We start from the raw sequence: 23,593 nt of genomic DNA on the forward strand, positions 1-23,593 counted from the left end.
AAAAAAAAATTATATAAATCAGATTGTAAACCCTAACCTATTGTAAACCCTAACCTATTTTCAGAATCAATCATTTAAGGGGAGTTTTGTTTGAGTTTTTTTTAAGAGTTGACTTGCTATCTTATGTCCAGTAATATGTTATAGTTACACCCAAATTCAGTTTCCTAACAAATATCAGTCCAACTAATCGCTTGCAGTTATGTAAGCCTCCAACCCAGATGTTTCATGTTGCTCCTTTTTCTTTATCTCTTTCACCTTAATATTCTAATTTCTCATTTCATCTTTACCTGACTCAATTACCCTTCAGGATAATCTGCCCATACTTATCTATATACCCACTTAATTAATAGCACTGCCATTGCATTATGACTCTCAGAAATGTTACACTGGAAAGTGTTGGAGGTTATTTAATTACACAGCATTAACTATTCATTCCCATGATAATTATATTCATGTGCACCCCCCATGCCCACATAAATAAACATAGAGAATTTAATTCTCTCTTTTCACTGCCTCTTGATCACAAACATCAGTGCTGCAGAACTGAAATCACACTGACCCTGATCCCTCCAGTTCAGTTCAGCCACTGCACCACATCACACCCAGGTCTGAGTGACTCACCTGCAGCACCCTGCTGCTTCTGCCATCACTACGGCCTCAGGGGCAGCCCTCCACAGCCACCTCTGCAGCCTCACACAGCCTCTAGAGCATTACAAAGTAAAAGCTGGGTAAGAAAAAGCTTACCCAGAGAGTTGTGCCTCAGTTTGCCGTGTAGTTCTGGGTGCTTTGTCACAGAAACTATGAGGCAGAATGTCACGTCCAGACCAAAACGGCTTTCACCTTTTCTTCATGATATTCTAGAAACACAGCACATTATACTTTATAGCCTAATATATTTGTTGTCCTTTGTGATTCTTGGCTGTCTCCAGGATTTTAATTTTTTTTATGTTTCAATTGCCAAATAAACCATTAAAAGCTCCAATAAAAATGAATATTAATGTACTAATAATGCATACTCCTCTACACTACAAAATAACTTACTTTTACTACAGTTCTGCTTTGTATAGGGTGCAATAAAAACAACATCTTGGCATTTTATATTCACATTCTTTCAATTATTTTAATACCATTAATTAAGTTTTAAGTTTACAAGTTAAGTGTTGTTTACTTTTCTGCTTGCCAACATGCAAATACAGTATCAAATCTGGCAGTCAAGGTAGGTCATCTTCTGCCTCATGAACAACAGCCAACAGAAGTTGAATCTCTCAGCTCTTTGCTAAATGTGACCTGTGGAAATTCATAGAGCATTTCCCAGTTGGGAACACTATGCTAGAGATTTCTGTTTGGAGAAAACTAAAAAGGCAGGGGGAAACTCCTAAACCTACTTTTTTACTTGGTCAAAAATGTATTAAATAGATACCATGCTTTATAAGATTTGGAAGCCTTGTGTCTGCTTTCTGTGAAATAATTGCTTATTGATATTCTCTGTGCTCTGTCTCCCATTTCTCTTCAAGTATTTCCCCAAGAACACACAGGATCGATCCCCAGTGTAATCAAGTTAAAATCTTCTGAGAAATGCTTGGAAACAATCTCTCAGTCAATCAACATGGAGAACGTTTTTTGTGGTAGATCTTTATTTGTACTTTATAGTGACAATTTATGATTTTTTTCAACCATAATATTTGGAAAAATATGAGAACAAGGGAGATTTCCAGCAAACTGTCAGTCAAGCTTGTTGTCTGGATGCACCACCTGTAACCACTACCTTGGTGAAGGCTTAATTCAGGACGCCAGGATCCAGACCACTATGAAGAGATTAAAAGAGAAGAGAGAACCAGAAACTAAGGAACATGGCAGGGATCTGGTACATGTTTTAAAAACTGCTACATAATAAAAAGGCCTCTTTGGAGAGGCTTTTGGCAGCAGCCTCAACATAGAAGCACAACCAGCAAGGAGAATGTTCCCCTCTGCTCAGCACATTCCCTGGCCCATGGCACACAGGGCTAGGCTCAGAGCACCACACTTAACTCAGCTGATTCCACACAAAGAGGGAGCAGGAAGATCAAAAATCACCCTTAAAATATTCAGGAGGAGTGATGAAAATACGTTCCTCATGACAAAACCAGAGCACCTTGGCTCACGCTGGGGCTAAATTGATAACATTACACACCCCATGTTATATGTAGGAAATTTTGAAGTATCTTGTAAAATCAATTTCTCTCTAAAAAATACCATAGAATTCTAAACACTGCCTATATTTCACAAACAGTTTACTGCAAACACAAATATTTTTTATCAGATTACACAGCTTACATTCTTCACCACTCTGAGGCAAGACATTTAGCAAGGAAAAAATTAATTTTGTGAATGATTAAACAAAAACAACAACCAGTTGCTTTAAAAAATCTCATTAAAAATTTTATACTGTGATGAAGTAGCAGAAAGGGAAAACATCTGGTTGACAATTAAATTTATCCTCTGCTTTCTATCCATTAATCTCAGGGCCTTTGAAATCTACTATAAAGTTCATCCCTGGACATTAAGTATTATAACAGTCATTTTACTGAGAGGTAAACTGGGATACAGAGATATTTTTTCTCTCTCAAGACTCTTAAAAAAAAAAAAAAAAAAAGGAAAAAATAATGTCAAGGAAAGAAAAGCAGAATGAAATCTGTTTCTATTCTCTTAACTATCCCACCACACTTTCCCTCAGCTTTATCTGAATGAAACAAAAAAGTATTTGAAGTTGTCCTCCCCAGCTACCAAATGATACATGCAGAGCTACTCTCGCCATCTCTTGTTCTCTTCCCAGTCATACAAGTGCTAGACCTGCCACCACTAAGTATATAAAGGCTGCATGATCTCTACCGGTTTCAACAACCAGAAAATCTTCCCACTGAGAAGATACTTCCAAATTACAATAATCTTTTGTCTTTTCTTTTTTTGTAAGTACTACCAAAGACAGCCAGTGTACCTTCAGATCTGCAGCCACCTCTGTGTGACAGCACACACAGATACTGCTCATATGTAAAAGCAACTACCCACATGCACAAAGCTAAGTCACACTATAAACTCTGCATAAAGAAATAAATCATTTTTGTTGTTTTTATTATGTTAGTAAAACACTGAAGAACTTCAGGACCATTCCTAATGCCTGAAGATTCAGTTCTCAGGAAACACAAACAAAAAAGGGCAAGGAATTCTGTTTATATAAAATTTTCAATACAGGCACAAAAAGATTTCCAACCTCTTTATGATAAAATGCATTACATACGTAACAATTAAATTAAAATTAATAAAATGCTCCCATATTAGGCATGAAAACATAGAAAATCACATCTGCACTCTTATAACCATTTATTAGATCAAACACTAGTCACTGCTTCAGCAAGTGGAAAAAGGGAAATCAATGCACATGTACTAATCAGAAACTGGGAGCCGCAGTGGTTGCCCAGGAATGCCAAATGCTACAGCTGACACTGCCTTTCCTGCACCATCCCAACCCAGGGGTAACCAATCACTTGGTAAACTTCCACTCTCTGGGACTGCTGGAGTATGGAATACAGAGATAAAAATAAAATACCCTTTTCTCTTTCTCCACTCAGCACTGCCACTTACATAATCACTACCTGCTAGACTTTGGTTTAATCCTAATTATGAGCAAACAGAGTCATAATCCAAAAAAGCAATTTTACAATATTAATGCCTATTAGCTCAACAGAATCCATTCTCTTTTCTCAAAACAAATAAATTAAAAAAAAAAAAAGCAAAAACAAAACAAAACAAATCACAAACAAACAAGCCTAAAGACTATGGGATTTCATAAGAGCTATTTTTTCACACTTTACAGGAAAAGAGTACAATGCTACAGAATACTTTGTTTAAAAAATTTGTTTTGTGGAAAAATGGTAAAGAAATTCTACATTTAATCAGCAGGGGAAAGGATTTAGAAGCTGTCTGGCACCTGTTTCAAATAAGCATCCTTTGCAGAAATACAACAGATTTTTTTATTTTATTTTGATAAAGTAATCCAAACCTTTCTGAACTGCACACTGTTGAATTTTGGATTTAAAGCATTACATCAAGAACTTTTTGTTCAGATATAGAGAAGATGGTGAGGCTCATCTTTAATTTTCCATGTATCAGAAAGCATGGTAGAGTTAAAGTGCTGGATAGAAATTCAGGCTGGAAGCAAGTCACAGAAACATGGCCTTGCTTGTGTACAGTGTAGTACAGCGCATGTATACAGCGTGGCTCTTTGGATTTTGAGATCATCATTAAGTTTTATGAGCATGACAAGTCTGCTACAAAGTCTGACTTTTTTTCTTTAAGAAAAACAGACACACATTTCCCTTCTGAGCAGGTTGCTGTGCTCATTTTTTATACAGCCTTTCAGCCCATCATGAGGGTACTGTATGATTAAATACAAAGTGATAGCTCTCATTTCTCTTGTTTACAGTGACGATGCCACTTTTTAAAAAACAGTTGACTTGCACTTTACATCACTCTTTCATTAGCTCATCTTGCTCCTCCAAGTTACCCTAGCCATTCATCACCCTGAAATGCATGCAGAAATAGTCCTAAAGTCATCTGATTTTCTATCTTCTCATACTTTCCCAGCTTCCACCACAAAACAGATGAGGTTATTCTTTTAACTATTAAGGGGGCAGAAGGGGAGGGAAAACATGAGATCAAGTCTGGTTCTAGCTTAATCTTCACTCTTCTTACCTTGTAAGGGAATCATCAATATTTAAAGGCATTTTTTTACAGGTGGCTTGTATATGTATGTTAGGAAATTAACAAGAAGTTAAAAATTATCTAAAGTGATAGATGTTGTACTTCCATCTGAAACCTATTTCTATGGTCTGTGGTAGCCCTGAAAAGGGTGAGCTCCATGCTCTGACCCTTGCTGGCTGCTGGAGCCTTCCAAGCCTCTCAGCAGGGCAGCTGCCAGCAGAGTCAAACCGGAGAGCCCAGCCTCACCTCTCAGGCAGCCACAGCCATGCCATCACCCTCCCCATCAAACACAACAAACCCTCTTGAAGCCCCTATCCATCTTAATAAACATTACTGAATGAAAAGCTGCTTCCAACCATCTGAGCTCTCCGAAAGCAGGTCAGCAAATGATCCAGCTGCCCACTGATGCCTCACTCCTCCCTTGCAGATGAGCTGTTTGGCACCTACCCTGTCAACCTACGTAATTTCACATTTCTACAGAGCTAGTTTTAAGATGCTCAGCCTTTTCCTCCTGAAGTTTGTCTTTACTAAAGAGGGTTTTTAATGTATTTTTTGCCAGGTGTTATAAAGGTCAAGTATTTCAGGCAGCATCATGACTAACATTAAGAAAATACTGAGCATACAAACCATGGATTCCAGTCTGGCTAGCTTGCAAGAGAACATGTTTGCAAAAATCAGCAATGTCTAAGAGAAATAAAAATATCTTTTCAACTAGTGTTAATAAATGATGTGTATTTCCTCTGTCAGCAAGCTGTATTTTCTCTTTTAAAACTTTTATAACATTCAAAAAGATATCTAAAACATAACTCAAGTTAGAACAAATGATGGGCCAAGGAAAATAGTGACTATAGGCAATACAGAGACCTGAAGCTCATCACAATGGTGACTGCCTAAATGCAATATTTTCAAATTCAAGTGTTCTGCAACTGTTGCATATTTTTCACACTTTCAACAGCATACATTTTTAATGTGTTTAGTGATTCTGTAGGAATCAGAAAAATATAACTGAAGGTTATGGTATAAGTTAATTTGCATCACAGTAGCTACAGATTTCCATAGATTTTGCATTGTCAGGCTTTTTCCAACAACACTATTTTAAATTTTTGATAACATTAGTGGAAATAAAACCACACACATAGGAGGGAATAAAGGATGGACCAGACCATCTCTTGCTGAGCTCATATAGCCTCTATAGATGCACTTACCAATAATACAATAATCTTAATGATGCCTACATTTGCTGAATTATATTTCTCTTCCAAAGATACACACATTGAGATAAAAAATTATTAAATGTGTTTCTTGATTTTTCAGAGAGATATAACAGTTCCACTAATATTGACCGTATTTAGAGGAAAAAACCCACCAGAAAGTTATTTTTATTTGTTGCTCTTAAGGAAACTTGGAGTCAAGATCAAAGGGCACTTTGATTTGTTTGAAAGTTGTAAATGATCCATTTCCAGATTTTATAAAGTCAGTGTGCAATCTGTGAGTACTTGTGCCATAATGGAGAAGGAAGGCTCTTCAGCTTCACATGTCAGTGCTGTAAACATGTAAATCTGGAAAATATTTTCCAAGCAGGCAGCCATGTGTAAAATTTACAGAACCTGTCATGAAAGAACTGCAGCTGCAGAAGTGAAAACTTCTCACTGCATCTTGAAGAATCCAGATGGGGGGATGTGAGAGATTTTTTTTTTCTACCATGGAGGTTCCAGCTGGATTGAGTTGTTGGTGCCATCAATTTTTAGAGCAACACTTCACCAAATAATGAAACGCTGATTATCCAATCACAAACAACAGAACAGAGGAATCTCTTTAAAAATAAAATAGAAAAAATCTGAAGCTAATTACACCAGTATGTGAAAGACTGTGGGCTAATTTATGACCGTTTTGCAACATGTCCAGATGTCACTGTGTTGAGACCACCAAAGTTACATTACATGAAACCAAAACCAGAAAAAAAGTAAGGAAAAATACTAGTTCAGAATTAAGCAGCAATCCAGACATGCTATTGAAAAGCAAAAGGTACAAACCTGAGATGTGATCTATATAGATGTACTATATATTTGTATTGTGTATGAGGATACATACAAACATGTGTGTATGAGGTTATCTAGAATATATACACACAATCCCACTCAGCCACAAAATCACATTCACTTTACAGTTCTTCTGTGGGATCTTAGGGGAAATAAAACTTCGAAATAAAACTCTTCACCCAAATGCTTTCACCACTGCAGAGAAATGGGAGTAAAGCCATATTCCTCCCTTCCCAACAATGAAGTCTCTGCCCCCCACCCCAGCATGTTTTACAGGACACCACCACCAGTGGCTGTAATTGGACACAAAGGAGAATTCTGGGAAGAGTGGAGAGCAGTAATAAGCACACCCCACCCATTTTACTGCACACTGACTGCTTGTCTCTTCCAGCTCATCTTCTTTGAAGATGCCAGGAAATAGGGACCAATGTGCAGCAAAAGCCTTTGTTGTTGCTTATAGCACCATTGTACCACACTACCCAGCAAAGCTCAGTGCACTAGGAAGAGTTACGAATTAAGAGTTAATTTTCAGCTGAGAAAAGCTATCACAGCCACAATGTTGTTTTACATAAGTGAGAACGTTGTTGAAAACACACCAAGGAATCCTAAATAAAAATCACTATTAAACCACATAGCTAAAAAGACTGACAATTGTCAAAGTTAAATCCATGACCTCCCTACAATGATTCAGAAATGGTTTGGTCTTTTGATTTAAGTTCATCCCTTGATGCTGAAGCCAAATGTGGAAGATCATGTGTGTCAACCATCTTTTAAAATCTCCAAAGAACTGTGCAGTATTTGCCTTCTATTTATAGATATATTAAAAACTTCTTAGGATATATTTTAAAAGGACATGTATAAACTACCAGATGGCACAGAAAACAATGACAATTTGATGAATATAGAAATCAATGCAACTATTTCTAACACCACCAGTATGTAATATTTGTGATATGCAATATTCTGGTATAATAATATACACTATTTCAAAATGAAATCTGCACTTAAATGCCAATATCCTCTCCTTCTGGCTTCTCACTTTATGACACTAACATAGGATCTCATTCACCAAGCCAATTGAAATTTTAATAAAAGAAAGCTGGAGTTTCTAATAAACTCCCGCAGCGAGCAGATAATACTAAACATCTTTAGCAGCATGCTGTTTTTTATTATTATTTTAGCTGTATATTAATATGCTAGTATTTGTAAACTCTCTAGTGTCACCAGATTTATTTCAAATGGCTTCTCTACATTATTCTTTTGTGAGAAGTGTGTATGACAATGACATAATTTCAGTGGGTCTTTACTATACAGATGTATAAACTGAAGAAGAAAATACATCTTACCTTAAAAAGGATACTTTCAATATTACTTATTTGCCATTTGGGAAGATGATATATTGAATTTTCTTGTTAAGGGTAAAATTTTAACGGGAAGACTGTCAGAGCTCACTGTGTGAAGATTTAGTACCAATTTTGATACAGATAAATACACATGCTTTGTCCTGCCTCAGTGCTGTATGCACAGCCAGGTGAAATGTTCACAGGATACGTTGTCCAAGCACTGGCCAGGACCCACAATTGCTCCCAGACAGCAGCAGGCCAGGTACTTTAAAAAACAATTGCTTCAAGCATTTTTTCAGACCTCATCAGCTTTACTTGCAGCCCTACAAAAGCTTCCACCAGAGAAGCACTGGAAGGCATCACAGCTGAGACCCAAGTTTTTGCTTTCCATTCTGGCAACAAATAAATTTTTCCTATGGGATCCAGGCTGCTGGTGTGCTCAGGCTCCTTTCCTGTCCCATAGGCTTCCAGGACTTTAATGCCACTGGCATTAGTGGTTGCAAGAGACCCACTAAAGCCTTTGAAATTGATCCCAAAATGGCTCTTTGTCCTCAGAAAACATAGGGTAAGACATCTAGGAATCAAATTCTCTCCTCTTTTGAGCACAAAGGTCTGTCTACAGTGCTTAATTCAAGCAGGTTGCCTCAAGTATTTGTGTGGCAAATCAATTAGCAGCATGTTTAACAACATATATATAAAACCTTGTACTAATTTTCATAGATATTAAATTTAGCTTTCAGATGCTGAAAACACACATATGCAACTTTCTTATCTCATTTCAGGATAATAGCTGTAATTTTCAACGACAAAAAAAAAATTAGTTATTTGATTCCTAAATTGCCTGTACACTACCATTAATTCATTATCTGTTTCATTTTATTAGTTATGTTCTCAAACTCTACAGTGCACAAACACTAATTTGAACAGCAACCTACCCTTAAAATGCCAAAGTTTATATTAATTTTGGCAACTTTAAAAAAAAGGCATTCATTGGCTTGCAAATGAAATGTATTCATATGAAAAAATTCCTCCCATACGCTGAAGCAGCTCATCATTAACATTCAAGGAATGTGAACACAGGCTTCATAGAAAAGCATTAAAATATAAGGCAGCTTTCAGCCTATTTTAAGAATTTCAGAGAAATTTTGCATTTTCTTTCCCATGATGCCATGGTGATGTCAGGCTGCATTTCAAATAAAATGACAATGAAATCATTTCATTTCCATGCAATGTGCAAAAAAAAAAAAGTCAATTTTTCTCTTGGCAAACTGAAGTCTGAAGTAATTAAGCACTGCTGTGTGGGTGGCAGCTTCTTCTCTGAAGTCAGCCTGAGATAATTACCATGTTAAAGTCAAAACATCATGTGCTGTGCTGATAGATAGATGGATGGAGAGATTGGGCATCTATTAAATGATCCATTTTGTTATGCTCCCTGGGAAATGTGCCATTGATGCCAATTAAGAATATATATTCCAAGTATTTCTAAGTGATGAAACTTCTATTTAGTAAATTGAATTTATTATTTACTGATCATGAAGTACTTAAAGACATGAAAAAAAATCTGGACAGATGAAGTCTGGGAGGAGAATAATATACTTTATGAAGTTTACAAGACCCTCATTACCAGTCACAAAATGTGCTCTATAACATCACTTTTAACTAAGATACTAAGCTATTTCCCTTTCAACATAAAATCCCTAAATAAGATGGAAATACAACAGATAAAAATCACCTAAGACTTCTAAATTCACATATATTCTATTGTATAAAAAAGGTCCCTTTCAATGTTAATAAAAAACTCAGCATAAATTTATAATTAAATGTCTTCAAGTCTACATTTTTGGTGTCAGAAAAGTAAATGGACCAAAACTAAGGCATACCAGCAATGATTAATCGGTGCTATTTGTTGAGATGCCTCACAGTGAGGCTTAGCACAATAAAAACACCAAAAGAATTCCATATGTAGCAAGTTTTACACACATATTATCAACACTGTCTTTAGTGCCTACTCCCATCACTCCAACAGTGAAATGTTTCCACTATCAGGATGTGAAGGAAATGCTTCCTCTGGCATTTTCTTACATTGGATCTGGATTTCATTTGCAGTGACTTCAGAGCACATCCACCTGCACCAATACCAGTTTAGGTGCTATTGGAAGACATTTGTGTCATGCTTTAATAACCAAGGGCTAAAGGCAAGGGTTTGCTATCAGAAGCATTACAAAAAGAGATGACTTTCCATTCTACCTACCTTGCAGGTTATGTTTGATCTCATTTAAATGCTTTGAATAAGATTTACTCTTCACTGTTGCTATGATAAAGGTCACAGAACTGAGACTGTGTGATTTTAAAATTAAGGACAGGAATTTCTGAGACTCTGAAGAAGGTTTTTTTCATATTCACCAAATATAAATGAATGCCATAAGAAAAAACATGTGCACTATAATAAAATGCTAATTAGTTTTCTCAGAAAGAAATAAAAATAATAAATATTTTATCTCTAATATTAGATTTAGGTCTTGCTCTGAAGCACCTTGCTCAAGGTACTCAGATTCCAGAGAGGCCAGCATTTGAGTAAGCCCAGTATTTGTGTTGCTGTTGACAGAAAAGTCTGACAGACAATCTTAAGACCTTTCTGTTTAACAGACTTAAGCTAAAATCCCAGGCTGAGTGAAGCTTTAAAATTATCCCGAGAAAAGTTTAAGAATCTGTAAGGGCTCAGCCTCACAGCAACTATAATCCAAATATATGATTTTCAACAGCAGAATTTATTCAGAGCTTGCATAGTATTTTCAACTGACAATTTTCAATACCAGCATAATTCAATTTTTAATGTGTTTATAAAACATGTAGCTTTCATCATACTAACATGCACATATCTTTCCTAGCTCTTAGGAGATATTAAGCACAATGGCACAGAGCTATGAGAATTAAAGAGAATCTACATGTTAAAAAAAGGGGGGAAATGGTTCTGCAAAATAGTATAAGGGAGGAACACACCCAGCCTCAGACTTATCAAAATTTCTTTCATTCTCCATAAACAGAAGTCTTGACATCAGGTTTCTGGGAAGTAATCCTGTAGCATGCTACAAATGCAAGCACAGACACTGTTCTTTTCAAAGGAATGCTAGCTCATCTCTAATAAAGCTCGACCCCTGGGTTCACATGGCCTGTACCTGTCTCCCAGGTGGGGCTACGCAGGGGTGGGGGTGGTGGGAGCTCAGGGAGTGCAGAGACACCTCTGCAGCTCAGGTGTGCAGAATGGCCCAGGAAGAAGCCAGGTTTGCAAAGCCTTCCCGGAGCAGTGAACGGTGAAGACAGAGATCTGGACAGTTCTAAATCAGAGAACTACTTGCTCTCTTGAACAGGCTCATTTTCTTTTTCTTTATTTTTTTCAATAAGCACAGCTATTCATCAGTCACTTGAAGTGCTATATTCTTATATGGTATTAGAACAAATGTAATATGTATTTGCTTAATCATCACCATAACTGATATGAGGACCTTTATAGTGCCTGCACAAGTATTTGTTCCTACAGTAATCTGCCACTGAAATGTCTTTTTTTAAATGCAGAAATATTTTCAATTTGTAGAGAAGGACACCAAGACTCAAAGAAATAGGATAATTTGTCAACTGTCATAAAAGAAAAGTCAGTACGTGAAGCAGGCAGACAGCAGAAGTGTCCTAAATACGAACATCCATGACCTCTTCCAACCTTAGGTCAGGGTTCTTTCCCTCATTTATCCACCTGACATCCCTCAATAGTCACACCAGCTAAGTGAGCGTCCCAGCAGATCCAAGCATCTCTTTGTGCATGTTGCAGAGCACACAGACCTGTAACTTCCTCAGCTGCCACAGGCACAATTTTACTTTATTCTGTCTTACCGTGCAACACCTCTTCGCAGAGGACAACTTCACAAAGCAGAGAGCTCTCCAAAAACCCAGGGATTCATTTCAATCATGAGAGTGGAAATTCAGGACAAGTAACAGGTTACCAGATACTAACTTGCTTCTAGCACATAATTAACCATTTCAGTGTTGAACAAGAGATGAGAAAAGTGAGGCAATAGATGTTGCATGTCTGGGCTGAAGACTGAAGAAATTCTCCTGCAAACCAAAGCGGAAGACCAAGAGCACAGCACACATGGCAAGAAAAAATGAGAACTTCAACTGAATGTACTTTTACAATAACCAACATTGTACATTAGTAGTTCTATTTATAATAGCAACACTACAGGTGCTCAGGAGAGTGTTACTTTGTTATGCTACTTGCAATTATGTTTTGTTGTAACCCATAAATCTGTCAAAACAAAGAAAGCAATTAGGAATTTCCACATGAACGGCAGGGCTGCTCCTTCCCACACAAATGGTGCAAGTAAACACCTTAACCCATGTGCCTGGTGGGGATTAGGCACCGAAACCTCCTCCTGCCTACTGCTGCCAAGTTTTGTGCTGCTCCGTGTGCAACACTTTTATGCCAATTATCAAATGAATGGATTTGCAGTTACAAATAATCTGCATATTAACTAGGAACTTTAGTACAGAATAAGCAATAAGAGAAGTATAAAAAAAAAATTAAAAAAACATGAGGAAGGAACATGCGCTTATTACAGAAAATCTAAGGGCAAGAGGTAGCTGGGAGGAAAATGTCTCGAGAGGAATTTGAGGTACAGTCAGAGGTCTGTCACCATCACCGTCCCTCTCATGAACAAAGTCCCTGTTTGTCCTTGGTGCCAGCTTCTTCTCCCCTTGCAACTTTCAGGGGAGCAGCAAGAGGAAGAGCAGCAAGAAGTGGCCATATGGCTCCCAGCACACCAAGTGTCAGTGAGCTCCCAATGGCAAGCTGCAGGGATGGCAAAGTGGCCAGCTCATGGGTTCTCTGCCACAGACACAGAATGGAATTTTCTGGCAGCCCAGCTGCAGGAAGGGAAAAGTGATTATTTTGCTATTGACAAAATATACACATAAAAATGTGTGCAAATTTTAAAAACCTGACAGCCTGGAAGCAGGGAAGGCAAGGGGCTTGAAAGCAGTAAGAGGCCAAGTACAGAGGGATAAACAGAAAAATATTGTTTTGCATCCATTTTCCAGGTGTTTTTGAAAATTTCAGTTATCATACAGAAATACACAGCCAGGTAGAATGTGTAGTTTCATCCAGTTTTAGAAAGGTCCATATCAGTTCAGACAATCAAATTTTCCTTTTAAAACACTTTAATAGTTAAAAAACCTGGACTCCATACAATTTTATTTCTTACAATTAGCAGTTAAAAATCTCAATTAAAAAAGCATTTCATTTTGATGACTATAATTTAGCTTTTCCCTTGCCATAAATAAGTTAAGTGCTCAGAAATGTTTAGATGTACTGTATCTTTTGTATAGTACAAGGCACAATATTTGTATTCTTGAACACAGAGTGACATCTAAAGGGATTCTGAAATACTCAAACCTTGCACACAGAATCCAAACTGACAAAGTCAAGGGCATGTCATATTTTTGAAAACTGATGAGTTTTCAGGTTTGCTGTGGTTGATTGTCCCAAGTAACCATGAAAAGAGGATCAAATTCCAATTTTAATGACATGCCTCAGGGTGCCCTCAGGACAACTGCCATTTTTATCTTAGATTCTGCAGGTCCTCAGTGCACAAAAGAGGGAAATCAGCTTTGAATGGATTCCTTGCACTGTTGTCAAAAGTAATCCAACTGTTCTAAATATCTATATCCTAAAATATTTTCTTACAGCAGTTCTTACTAACCTGAAGTATTAAGAAAGCAGAATATGTAAATGGCATTTTTAGCTGCCAATTCTCCAAGCAGATCCCATGTTCCCTAACCAATAGGTATTATAACTAGAGTTTTTCATAACCGGAACCTCTCTCCAATACACTCACACACAAACAAATTAAAAACAAAATACGGTATGTATGTCTAGTTTTGGGAGCCAGGGTGGTATTTTCATGCATACAAATACTTCTACCATATGTTAGAAATATTTTTTAAATTATGTCTTTCTGTATATATTCCTGAACATAAAAAACAATTTAGGATTTAAAAAATCAACATCAGTTTACAATATCAAAGACAACAGTGCAGCAGAAATGTACAGCCTGCATGTGGAAATGATGAGTTAGGTACTTTTACAATGGGCCTTTATTTCATTCTCCCATTAAGCATCTTCCTGAACTCAATAACAGGAAAAAAAATCCTACATTAAAAACATATTTTCTGCTCTTGAGCTGAAATCATAGTAAACTCTTGTGAATTTCTTTGTAGGAACTTGCCCCAATGAACTACTTAAATGTGGCTCAGCAGCAGAACACTATCAAGCTGACTTAACTCTTTCTGGCTAAAAAGAATTTACCTCAGCTTTGAAGACACGTATTTACTAAAGGAGAAAAAACCATGAGTATTTCATCAGCAAAAACAAAATGGTCATAGCAAACTTATGTTTAGACAACAGTACAGAAAACAGCTCTGGAAACCTGTTCAAAAGAATTTATGTATCAATTGTAGGCAAGTGGATTCTTCTGCCTTAATCATAGAATCACATAATTGATTTAGTTTTCTGGTTTGTTTTTTGATTTTTTTTTTAAATAAACTCAGTTATGCTAAACTTTACCACAACTACAGTATTCCCTTTTCAAGTCAGAAGTATTGGCAAAGCTAATGTAAAACAAAAAGTGGGACCTGAGGCATTCAGACAATAAATAATGACAGATCCTTTCAGCAAGTCTTAATCAAGGAGATTAAAGCAACATGTAACTCTAGATGCATGTTAATAAAACAAGTGGTGAAAAATAACAAATGGAACATACAGAAAGATACCTATCTCTGTGCTTCAATTAGTCTTTGTGAGCACTGTCTTTTTTCTTCCTCCCCCAGCACTTTCAAACATATTGTAACTGACTTCACTTTTTTGATGATTTTCAAAAGAAGAGTTCACATAAAGAGGAACATTTGAGTTTTTCTTTAAAATAATTATTGAATACAGTACCATTTTTTTGGTAATATATTTAAAATGGCTTGTGGTTTGTGCTGGTTTTGGGCCCCTCTCAGATCCTGACCAACTTCCCAGGGTGATGCAGGTTCTCACCCCATCTGCCACAATACTGATAAGAATTCCCAGATAGACAGACACGGCTGTAAAGCCTTGAAGAGAGAACAGAATTAGAATGGTCTTTATTAGACCATGGATCAGTGTCTATAGCTGCAAAGAAATTCATTTGCACTATATCTACAATGCAGTTTGAACTTTTCCTTAGTTTGGCAAAGCACATCAAGTCTGATTTAACAATTCTCTTTGTGCTTTGCTTTTCTGTCTACAGCTTCATATATTTACAAAAGGATAGATGCATGAAGACTTTTGATAAAGTATAAAAAATAACTATCACTATACATACTTGTATACAATTGAAGAAAACTGTATTAATAGAAAGAATAAGTTATAAAAATCTCTCAGCACATTAAAGTCATGACAATGTCAGCTGCTAGCATTTTAAAAGTCATGGTCATTTATTGCACTAAGGCAAAATACAAACCTCATTCTGCATTAAGAAAGCAGCGTTTAGCTCTCCAAATAATATTGTGAAAGTAAAAGTTAGTATTCCACAAAGCTGAATGCAAACTGTTATGAACTGCTTACAAGTAGCACACACTGCACAATTCACCTGCTGTCAATACTGACATGACATTTCATTCCTGACATTTCATTCCAAGTTAGTATTATTCACAATCAAAGGAAAAGTTCTGTTTGTTTGGCAGCAGCAAACTGGAGTCTTGATAGAGAACTGGGCTGCACTGGGAGAGGTCCTCCTTTGGACAGCACAGTGTGGAATTAGAAGCAAGCAAGGAACAGAAAGCAGAGCAACCCAGATCTGCTCCAGCTCAGTGGCAGAGAAGGGGTTCCTGGCTCCCCTGTAGGTCACACAGATTCCTCTTGAGCCCACAAAAAGTAACACAAGGCTCATCTGATGGAAGAAAAGAAGTAGCCATGTGGGCAATGAAAAATGCATTGACATTGCTTTGCATATACAGATTGAGGATATTTTTTCCAACTCAGAACTTTAGTTTGGAAGATTTATATCTTAACCATTTTTTCTTTGATTGTTCTTTCTCTGTTAACATTTAAAGGAATTAAGCTGCTATGGAGTAGCTCAACTGGTGTTCCTGTTTTGATTTTTATGAGGATGTCTGCAGAAAAGTATCCACCCCTAATTCCTTGCAATTACTGAATTTTGAAAATATTAGCCACAGGGTTTTTTCTTAATCAAACATTCTTTAACCAGATGTGGGGTTTATTAATTTAATATATTATATATGTATATATTTAGCAATGCTTTTGTAAAGGGTAAAGAGTCTAATGAAATAATATATTCAGTTCATAGTAGAATGAGTCCCAGACACAAAATCTCCAGTATTCAGCTATTGCTGCTACAGCTTATGCATGTATCAGTTTCAGAAGAAGAAAAAGAACACATTCAAACAACAAAACAATTGATCAGGCAACAAAGGAACATAGAAAATGAGACAATAGCAAAACTTAAATAAATATACCTGAGAACATCTCTTGTGTGCATGGAAGCAGAAACAAAGTTAATTTTTTTGTGAGGTCAAGTTTTCTTCTCTGAGCACTCTGCTGCCACAATATCCCCCCTCTTCCCCAGTTTTTCTAGATAAATATTCACATTATAAATTACCTAGAGCCAGAAAGAACTACTCAGTTCCTCCCAGCTACACATCCCTGAGTCTGGATGTGCAGAGAGTGGGCAACAAGGACAGGCATGCAAAATCATTATACTTAGAAATATTTGAAGAAATGAGACAGAAATAGACACTCTTTGCTCAATCTCCCTCTACTCTACTCTGCTCGATATGTGCTGTGCTCCTGGAGCATAAAGAGAGAAAAGCAGAGACAGAGGGTACTCACACATTCAATCCATGCTCCAATCAGCCACAGCATTCATTGCCTCAGCATGCTCCTGCCCTGCCTGTCCTTCTGGAGGGACACCCCTTCACTCAGGACCAGGAGCAGGACACGGGTAAGGACAATGTCCAGCCATTGTCAGAGCCACAGACCCTCTTCCTAAATATCCATGACATTTTTACTTCTCATTTTGGTGCATAATTAAACAGATCTATCAGGAAGGGCTGTGAGAAAGCCAAAACAGAACACCATACCACAGATGATAAATGATGGTCATCTTGGAAGGTCTCCAAGCCAGAGACATCCCAGTTATACAGAGAACAACTCTAACACAGAGGAGGAAGGTGCCACATTTCCCCCAGTTTTGTGAGGAGCTCAGTTCAGTTAGTCATCCCACCTCAAACACAAAAACAATGTAAATTTAAAATCAAACTACATCCCAACAAATAATTTAACAATAATGGGTTAAAAGGGTATATTAGAAAAATGCAAATTTACCAGTATCATTTGTTTAGAAGTATATTAAATTTGAAGTGGAAGAAAGATGCTTCTAACTTCTCAATTAAATAAAAAAAAGTAGTGATTAAGTGATGACAGTAATTTACATAAGATTTTTTCCAGAATTTCATGCAGATCTTTTTATAGTAGGCACAGTAACTCTAATGTTTACAGATCAAGAGAAAAGTTAAGCAAAACCAGCTATTCAAAAATTCCTAATCCAAAAGCTTACTATAAATTACTTATACATATTTCAATTCACATGCTCATTCATTCAAAACTGAGATCTCAACATGTTACTAAGCCATTTCAGCCAATCCAAGAAAAAGACATGAACGCAGCTCTTCAGGAACAACTCAGTATCAGAAATGCCTAAATTATTTTGTGATTGATGTAACACCATACAGATACATCCACATACCAACAATGCAACTTAAACTGCTCTGCCTGGGGTTAGGGTTCCACCTAGGATGAGGGTTCCAAAACCACAAAGCCCAGAACTCCAAGAACACGAAAGTTGCAAAAGGCATGCCAAGGTGAACACAGAATTGCCAGAACATGGCTTCCTCCACAGCTTTCTGCTTGGCACCAGCCTTAGCCCAAGGCTGCTTTGACTGCTATGCCTAGGGTTAGGGTTTTGAAACCACAAAGCCCAGAGCTCCAGGAACACTGCAGCTGCAAAAGGCATACCAGCGGGAACACAGAGCTGCCGTAACCAGGCTGTTGTTTTTTATGGAACCCTAACTCCAGGGTTGAGGAGTAAAACTTCTAGGGCTATGGCTGGCTCCAAACTGAAATGTGGGGAGAGAGATAAGTTTTGGCAGTTCTGTGCTCCCCTTGGCATGCCTTTTGCAGCTGCAGTGTGCCTGGAGCTCTGGGCTTTATGGTTTTTGAAAGCCTAACCCTAAGCAGAACCCTAACCCTAGGTAGAGCAGTCAAAGCAGCCTTTGGCTAAGGCTGGTTCAGAGGAGAAAGCTGTGGAGGAAGCCACATTTTGGCAGTCCTGTGTTCCCCTTGGCGTGCCTTTTGCAGCTGCAGTGTGCCTGCAGCTCTGGGCTTTTCGAGTTTTGGAACCCTAACCCTTGGCTGCCTCCCTTTCTTTCTGCTTGGCACAAGCCTCACCCATGTGCACCTTTTTCTCTCTGAACTAGTGTTACGGTTATCCCTAGGGTTAGCATTTCCTAGTTGAGGATAGTAAAGCATTTTAAGAGCAGTAAAGCATTATTTTCTCCAGTTTATGAATAAGGGAACTGAAGAACACAAGTCAGCTTACTGAATGTCACACAGGAAGATGTAAAGAGGGAAGAAGCAGACCCTAGGTCCCTTGATCACAAAATCTCTCCATTTCTTTTAATGAACTTTGCTTCCAGATGCAGAGAGATAGTATAGTGCCTTAGGGCAAATCCAGATTTTCATAACTAAGCAGAATGTGAATCAAAATGGGTAAGGAATTGCATCCTAAGTAAAACTCTTATTTAAGATTTTAAAATGCAAAAATATTCTTTTAAACATCCAACAGTTTGGAAAAACACCTTTGTTCAACAAAGGCTAGAGTTTTCTTTCCTGCACCACCCTCTACAATCTCAGTATATACATTCAAGATGACATACTAAATTGGGTACTTGAAATTTTATAAATTTGGAAGATGCAGGAAACCAGCAGCATGGGAAATCTCGGGGAGCGAAGCATAAATAAATGGGCACTTTCAACATTTGTGCAACTAGAAACATCTTCAAGAAGGGCACAGTGAGCTGGGCAAGAGAGCCCTAACATGGAAATGCATGGGAGGAAGGCGGAAAAAAGTTGCAGGACAATTTCCAAGCCACATTTCATGGGTAACCCTGTACTTGCAAAAGATGTCAGTACTGTTAATAGTCAAGAGATATTAAGGCAAGAGCAAGCATAAAGGAGAGAAGAATGCAAAGCATCATGCTGTCCACAGCACAGAACTTGTTCAGCACTGCCACCAGCAGACCTGCAAAGACTGGGAAAATACTGCTCTGACTTCATTTGGCCCAGTTAAAGATTTGGAGGAAACAGAAATATAGCTTTATTTAATGTTCTAAACTGCTCTCTGTGTATGAGGAGATTGGACAGCCACGCCAGTTAGTGTTCAATCTGCACATTATGTTTATGTGAGCTTACATCTTTTTAATATAGCACGGTTACACTTACAGCAGTTTGCAGCTTCCCCAGGAAACCATTGGGAATGGGACCTGTGCCCAACTGTTTTTATCCCAGTTAAGTAAATAAATGAAATATGCTAATTAGCACCTATTAGTTCACAGCAGGGAGTAATCCAGGGTACCTTTATTGGAAATTATTCTATCATTCAGGAAGCTGCTCTGTAACAGAATGCATACTGGCCCAATTTCCTCTTTTTACCAATGGTGGATGTCATCCAAATAATGGAGACACCAATAAGCACAATATGTAGGACACAGTGGTGTTGCATGAAACCTCCTTTCAGTCTCCCAAGAGTCTGGCCTAGAGATATGCTGGCAAATCCCCCACTAGAGATGCTGTCTGCATTTAGATTGAGGGGTTGTTTTGTCAAGCACACTTTTAAACACATAGCTTATTTTCCTCCCTACAACTGGCATTTCAAATATTGCTCTGGAATACTCTCTGAAGTTATTACAAATCCATATTAATGTTGATTTTTTTTTAGTCTTATTTGCCAGAAATACTGAGGCTAGGACACACAAGAGGTACATCTCCATAGAACAGGAAAATTTGGCATTAAAAAAAACCCTCATAAATTCCACAAATCAGTATTTTCATACTGCAAGAAAAAAAAATTGTTTTTTCATAATTTATGTAAAAAATATAGTTTAAGTGGATGTAATTATAGATATTTTACCTCTTTGCTAACAAAGTAGAGTTACCAGCCTGGTTAGTGCAGATCTTTAAATCAGCCTGGCAACAAGATGATATTGGAAGTAATGCAGGCACTGATAAAAAAAAGCTTAATAAAAAAGTAGTATGTTTTCCAATCCAGTCTTTCAGAAACACCCATTTTCAAAGAGCTTTGGGGCTTTTGGGGATTAGACACTGTGACACATCTGTCAGGCTGCCAGTAAGCATGTCAAAATCTCCATCATGCTTTGAGTTATGCAATGAAGCTTACCTATGTTATAGAGATACCAGTAGCACACCTTTTTTTTGTTATCAAATTTATATGAAAAGTTACAGGGATTACCTTGGATTTTCTGACTGCCATTTAAACCAGAGAAAGACTTCAGTTTTTATTCTGCTGAACAGAACGGCACTTTTGAAAGAGTTCCCTGTAAAACTTCTAGGTCTTCCTTCTGAAAAGGGCTACATTCAAGCATTATATTGCATAGATTTAAGGCTCAAAATAATTTTTTTTTGTATTAAAAATGTCACAATTTATGACAAGCAATTTTGGTTTTATTTAAGCAGTTGAATCTTTCAATTGACACAGGATCAAGTTTTGTTTTGCATGAATTATAGTCTTAATTCATTAATAAAGTTGTGCTGCTCATGTTTACTATAGATCCTGCCACAGTTATTTAATCCCGATATCCATTTACACCATAACTGCAGCATTTATATACATGAGTGCTAGCCACTGGAACCAGTACTTCAAATTTCAAAGGGTCCATTTTAAAGCTGGGAAATTCAGATTAAGAAAAGGAAAGCAACAAGACCTTGAGCAGCACACCACAGTCCTCTAGCATTTCAAATCTACACTAAATACTCCTTCAAAAGGGAATTTTTCTAAAGTAAAGAGAGGACCATACTACCAAGTGCCTAATGTAATATGGGTCTCCTGCCTTCAGTTTAGCACTGCCAGTTAGGTCACCCAAGGATGAGGTCATCCACGTCTTGCTAACGCTGTCAGCAGGGATAGTTTTACTCTGTATGTTTGGAATCCCTGACACAATGTGGCTCCAATTCTCAGGGATCCTATCCTTTAATATCTAATAATATTGTGTGTTGTGTATCCAGGACTGTTCACAAACATGCCCAGTGGGTTTGGTCATGATACGTTTATTTTATTTTTATTTTTCCTTTACAACTGAGATATTAGGGTCTTCACTGAAAACTGAAGAGGTAACATCAGTGACTCACAGCATGATGTGACTGGACTCAAAGGACTATTTACAGACTATTCTCTGTAGAGAATATATAACACATAGATCTTTCTTTTGTGAATAACCCTTTCTATCATTAGAATACGTGCTTTCCCTCATGCAGAATAAGATCCTGGGATTTCTCAATACAGAACAAAAGCTCAGAGCCCCTGCAGCATGGCATAAAAGAGGGTGGTATTCAGTGCAGCAAAGATAACTGCAGCCCTCAGACCCAGCACTGCTCCTGCACACAGCTGCAAAAATACCCAGAGAGGCAGCCCTGACACAGAACCTGCTGGTGCAAAACCCACCTGTGGAGTACCCTGCAAATACCTTCAACTCCACATCTGAACTCGAAGCAGATCCAAGCCCATCTGTTCCTTCACTACTGGCAAATGTTCACCAAGAAAGGACTAAAAGGCTACATGTGTCTCACCAGGAGTTGATATCACTGACTCAGCAGCAGAGAATACCAGAATATCCCCAAAGAAGTCAGGAGAACTGAAATACTGCAGTGCTGGCAAGGAGACACCACGGTCAGTTTAGCATTTATCTGCTCCAGTAACTGTGGAACACGTAGTTGAGTACGTCTGCTACATACATTTATTTAACCTGTTGAAAAGTCATGTGGAGAGGAGAATGAGCTCTGAATGCTTTTACACATTTACAGTTGCTGGAAAAAACATTTGCCTTTAAATCCACATGTTCAATATATCCATCTCACTTTGAGTCTGGCCTTCTGAAAGGAAAATTCACAGCCTGGCACTGAGGATGAAAAAAAACTGAGAGAAAAATCCCTATTGACACATTAAATTAGACATGTTTGCAGGGCCGCCAGAGGCAGCAATTACTCTGCTGCAGCTTCTGTGGACAGATTACAACAAAAAAACACTGACTGCTACCAGGTAATTCTACCTGCTAATTACTTGGGAAGACTCAGGTACTAAACTGACCTGAATGTTTTCATGGGTCCTGGGACCCATTAAAGGAAAGAACTTTCAAAAGCCACATAGTGATGCTGACAGGAACTCTGGAGCTGTTGAAAATCCATCAAAAATATTCTTGCAGTATAATGATTAGAGTTTCAGTCAGCCCCAATCTGTGCAGGCATTCACATTTCTCAGCAGTTATAACAAAAAGAAGTGCATTAATGGGGTGGTGATTTTTTTCCCCCATATATATTTTTTTTTCTTTTTTTTTTTTTCTTCCAATTCTGACTAAAAAGTGCCCATAGCCCCTGATGTGTGTGCAACACACACAGCCCCAGGCACAAACCAACCCAGCACAGAGGTGTCTTTGCTCCTGCAAAATGGCCCGGTTTGCCTTGCACCGGAAGGTTGGATGGGCCCTGTGAAGGGATGTCCCCAGTGGCACAGTGAGCTCTGGCACAACTTCTGAGCCACCAGGACTTGGGCAGCACAGAGGGCAGGATCTGGAGCTCCAGCACTGCTCAGGAGGGCTTCCTGGGGGAATAAAACAGACTGTCACATCCAAACTGTTAACTCCCCAAAGAGGTGATGACTTGCAATTTTTTCAGTGCCATGCTGAAACAATACATACAAAGGTCAGAATGGGGAACGCAGGTTGCAAACAGCTTTCTCCTGTGGCAATAATCTCCCTAACCCTGCTACCAAGAATGCTCTGGTCAGAACATCTTCTTTCTTTGACAGCTATTCACCAAAAGAACTGTTAACCAAGGAATGTCCACAAAGAACCCCAGACCAAGGTGCAAGGATCCTTCTATCTTAAAAAAGGTTCTGCATGCAATTACTAAGGCAGAAAAAAACCACACAGCATAAGGAAGCTTTGTGTAAATAAATCTGCATCTACCACCACTTTGCAGTGAGCACATGTGCCCCATGGAGGACTGGGGTGTCCAATGTCAGGCGATAAATCAGGCTGAGGTATCCTCAGGTCAGGAGCACACAGCAAACATTAGAGACGCACTGTTAAGTT

Source organism: Onychostruthus taczanowskii, unplaced genomic scaffold (genome assembly GCF_017590055.1).
Source record: "Onychostruthus taczanowskii isolate IOZ18803 unplaced genomic scaffold, ASM1759005v1 scaffold7, whole genome shotgun sequence".
Lineage (NCBI taxonomy): Eukaryota > Metazoa > Chordata > Aves > Passeriformes > Passeridae > Onychostruthus > Onychostruthus taczanowskii.